Source organism: Pseudorca crassidens, chromosome 4 (assembly GCF_039906515.1).
Source record: "Pseudorca crassidens isolate mPseCra1 chromosome 4, mPseCra1.hap1, whole genome shotgun sequence".
NCBI lineage: Eukaryota > Metazoa > Chordata > Mammalia > Artiodactyla > Delphinidae > Pseudorca > Pseudorca crassidens.
Window position 1 is genome coordinate 9,142,339 of NC_090299.1, and position 4,937 is coordinate 9,147,275.

The 4,937-nt window shown below is 41.7% G+C and overlaps 1 pseudogene; it reads left to right on the forward strand.

Annotated features, from left to right (window-relative positions):
- Nucleotides 1-2,137: 2,137 nt before the first annotated feature.
- LOC137223074 (transcriptional enhancer factor TEF-1 pseudogene) lies at nucleotides 2,138-4,014 on the forward strand (annotated as a pseudogene).
- Nucleotides 4,015-4,937: the final 923 nt, after the last annotated feature.

Consider the following 4,937-nt stretch of genomic DNA (forward strand, 5'->3'; position numbering starts at 1 on the left):
CCCTAGCCCACCTCCCCCTTGGCAACCACAAGTCTGTTCTCTATGTCTGTGAGTCTGTTTCTGTTTCATAGATAAGTTCATTTGTGTCATATTTTAGACTCCACATATAAGTGATATCATATGGTGTTTGTCTTTCTCTTTCTGACTTCACTTAGTATGATAATCTCTAGATCCATCCATGTTGCTGCAAATGGCATTATTTCATTCTTTTTATGGCTGAGTAATATTCTATTGTATATATACCAGGTCTTTTTTATGCAGTCATCTGTCAGTGGACATTTAGGTTGTTTCCATGTCTTGGCTATTGTAAATAGTTGGATCATATTTTATGGAAGGTAGTGGAATGACTCATCTAGGGAAGATATACAGAAATCCCTTCAAGGGAAGGAGACTGGTGCAAGGAAAGCACTGAAAGCAATAGTGATGGAGAACAGAAGGAGGGAGTAACAAGATGAAGTGGGGACTATCGGCTAGGGCCAGAACATGCAGGGCCTGGGCACTACTCTATGAGCAATGAACAGTGCCTTTTAAATACAGCATTTAGGGTGACAGGATCAAACTTGTGATTTATAAGGTCTCATTCTTGGGGAGACATATCTTTTGGAGACCATGAAGCTATGCTTAGGAAAGGAGGCAATAGTAGAAATTAGAAGCATAGAGGGCTATTTCTGAAGACTAGTAGACAGATATCAATGATTTGAATGGGAGATAGAGAGAAGTTGGTATATTTTAGGCATATTGGACGTTATAACACCAGGATTTTTCAATGGGACAGAGCTTGTTGCAAAGGAGACTATGATTCTAAGCTATACGTAACAGCTTTCTGACAGTGGCCCTCCATGGATAGTAATAACTATGAGGACTCTGAAATTTGTGTTTCCAAGTCAAAACACTGTTCATAACCTCCAACTCCTGTATGTAACAGGTTACTCAACATCTATAGTTAGCTGTCTCACAGTTATCTTGAATTCATTTAATATATACTGAACTCGTGGTCTTTAACCCATTATTACCCCCCCTTTTTTGGTGAGGATTAAATGATATTTATTTATTTTGTACTTAACATAGAGTGAATATGCCTTCCCCTTGATTTACTGTGACCAATACAGTTGTCCCTCTGTATCCCTGGGGATTTGTTCCAGGAGCCCGTTCAGATACCAGAATTCAAGGATGCTCAAGTCCCTTATATAGAATGTTGTAGTATTTGCATATAACCCACACACATCATCCTGTATACTTTTTTAAAATTTAAAGTATAGTTTATGTACAATATTATATGTTACAGATGTACAATACAGTGATCCACAATTTTTAAAGATTGTATTATATTTATTGCTCTTACAAAGTATTGGCTACATTCCCTTCATTGTACAATATATCCTTGTAGCTTATTTTATACACAGTAGTTTGCACCTTTTAATCCCCTACCTCTATCTTGTCCCTCTCAGCTTCCCTCTCCCCGCAGACTCACAGAACAAACCACTAGTTTGTTCTCTATATCTGTGAGTCTGCTTCTTTTTTGTTACATTCACTAGTTTGTTTTATTTCTTAGATTCCACATATAAATGATATCATACCTAAATGTAAGAACAGAAACCATAAAACTCCTAGAGGAAAACATAGGCAGAACACTCTTCGACATAAATTATAACAATATTATTTCCTTCTTAGTGATCCCTGTTTTAGTGCAATATTCCCTCTCCAAACTGCACCCGTCTTGACTGCCTTCACTTATATGAGAATAGGGAGAAGATCAAATTCTTTTTTTTTCTTTTTGCTATTAAAATTCTCAAGGCGGCTGGAGCCCAGCTGAGCCTCTGCAGCTGCCGCTGCGGGCGCCCACCAAGCACTTTGCAGACTCGCTTCCACCCTGCGGGCCAGTCCGCGCTGAGGGGCCCGGGCTCAGGGCGGCCGCATTCGGGGACAGGCCATGCAGTGAAGCCCTCCACCCCACCCCGTCCACCTTTGCCCAGAGCCGCGAGCAGCAGCCCAGTACGTCCAGCCGGCCCAGGGGCAGGAGCAGCGCTGGGGGCGGGGGAGGGTGGCCCAGCCGGGGGAATGGGAACCGGGCTCGAGCTGAAGGCGGAGGAAGCGGCACCGAAGTTTGCCTCTGACTCACTGGGCGCTGTGGCAGCACTGTTGCTGCCGCCGCCGCTGCTTCATTGCACGTTCATGAGGAAAATTTTCAGGAGTCAGCAGAAACATTGTGCCCAAAAAAGACTGAGTCGCAGTTACCACCAAACCCTGGAGTAGACTCTCCCTGGAAAACTTCCTTTCGGTTTATTTTCTTGAAAAGACTCCAGGCTTCGGCTTGGAAAATCCAACCGCCAAAATTGAGCCCAGCAGCTGGAGTGGCAGTGAGATCCCTGCCGAAAATATGGAAAGGATGAGTGACTCAGCAGATAAGCCCATTGACAATGATGCAGAAGGGGTCTGGAGCCCCGACATTGAGCAGTGCTTTCAGGAAGCCTTGGCTATATATCCACCGTGTGGGAGGAGGAAAATCATCTTATCAGATGAAGGCAAGATGTATGGTAGGAATGAATTTATAGCCAGATACGTCAGACCCATGACCGGGAAGACGAGGACCAGAAAACAGGTGTCTAGTCATACACAGTTCTTAGCAAGAAAGAAAGTTCGAGAAATTCAAGCCGCCATTAAGGTGTCACATTCTAGTCACATTCAAGTTCTTGCCAGAAGGAAATCTTGTGATTTTCGTTCCAAGCTAAAGGATCAGACTGCAAAGGATAAGGCTCAGCAGCACGTGGCCGCCATGTCCTCAGCCCAGATCGTATCAGCCACTGCCATTTACAGCAAGCTGGGGCTGCCAGGGATTCCACGCCCCACCTTCCCAGGGGCGTCGGGGTTCTGGTCGGGAATGATACAAACAGGACAGCCTGGATCCTCGCAAGACGTCAAGCCCTTCATGCAGCAGGCCTACCCCATCCAGCCAGCGGTCACAGCCCCCATTCCAGGGTTTGAGCCTGCGTCAGCCCCAGCTCCCTCGGTCCCGGCCTAGCAGGGCCGCTCCGTTGGCACGACCAAACTCCGCCTGGTGGAGTTCTCAGCTTTCCTCAAACAGCAGCGAGACCCAGACTCGTACAACAAACACCTATTCGTGCACGTTGGGCATGCCAACCATTCTTACAGTGACCCATTGCTCTAATCAGTGGACATTCGTCAGATTTATGACAAATTTCCTGAAAAGAAAGGTGTCTTAAAGGAACTGTTTGGAAACGGCCTTCAAAATACCTTCTTCTTCATAAAATTCTGGGCTGATTTAAACTGCGGTATTCAAGATGATGCCGGGACTTTTTACGGCGTGACCAGTCAGTATGAGAGTTCTGAGAATATGACAGTCACCTGTTCCACCAAAGTTTGCTTCTTTGGGAAGCAAGTAGTAGAAAAAGTAGAGAGGGAATATGCAAGGTTTGAGAATGGCCGATTTGTATACCAAATAAACCGGTCCCTGATGTGTGAATATATGATCAGTTTCATCCACAAGCTCGAACACTTACCAGAGAAATATATGATGAACAGTGTTTTGAAAAACTTCACAGTTTTATTGTGGTAACAAACAGGGATACACAAGAAACTCTCCTGTGCATGGCCTGTGTATTTGAAGTTTCAAAGAGTGAACATGGAGCACAGTATCACATTTACAGGCTTGTAAATGACTAGCCATGGTTATTTATATATATAGATATCTGTATACACACACACACACACTCTCTCCATGACTGAACGACTGACTGTAAACCTCACCACGCAGGGATGCTGCCCTGGCCCTGAGGTCACCCCAACTTTTCTAAATCCTGTTTGAGCGAAGTCATTTTTTCATGTGTTCATACTCATTGTAGCTGTGAAGTTCTGGTACCGTTGTAAAAAGAGAAATCAAGTGTTTCTGTGTGTTATTCAGATCCACAGCCCACAGTTCCTCAGAAAGTTGAACCTTAAGAACCCAAGTCTCTGTTTGCAGAGACCTGTTTCTCGTTGTGGTAGAAAAAAAAATTGACAGAGCATTTACCATTGGACATTTACTGCCTTTATACAAATGTATTAAGTGTTTTTTTTCAACATAAAAATCTTGTTTTAAGATACAAGTAAAATTAATCTTTAAATATAAATGTAAATTAGTACACAAAACTAAGAATCTTTAGACTTATCTTTGTAACAAATTAGGGTGGAAGTTATGAAAGAACGTAATTCACTAAATTATTTTTTAAATGAAACTTTTCCTTCTTTTTGAAACCAACATTAAAATATAGCCTTAAAAAATGCTTGGTAGAAATATCCTAATGAGACAAATTTGTACATTTTTCCTCAAGGTTAAAACTAATCTCCTAATCCATTAAACTCTTGAAACAGCTATTACAGAGGAAGAAAACTTCACCCCTTATCCTTAACATATATAGTATATTTAAAAAATATAAAATTATATTGTAAAAAAAAAAATCCTCAAGGACACTTAGCATCAGGTACATTTCTTAGATGGGGCAAAAGCGAGTGGGAGCCCACCTAGGACATGCGCATGATTCATAGGAGGGAACATAAGATGCTGAAATTTAGTCTCCTTGTATGGACACTATCAAATTTCAATTTTTTTTCTGTAAAGTTGCTAAGGGATCACTGAAAGATGCTCATTGTATGATATTTTTTCATGTGTGATTATATTGAGTCTTTTCAATTAGTTAATACTTTTGGTCCTTTCAACTGGTTAATAGTTTTACTAAAAAAGAATTTCAAGTAGATCCTTGTTGCCCTACAAAAATACCCCAAAACAACAAATTACAGTGTAGGTCTGGGTTTGATTTGTCCCATCATCTTTATACAAAGATTGATTTTAATGTATAAACAGTGGAAGCCACAAATGAGACTTTACTGACTCAATTTTATAAATGCCATAACCTACTTTCCACTGTGTCTGCACTAATGAT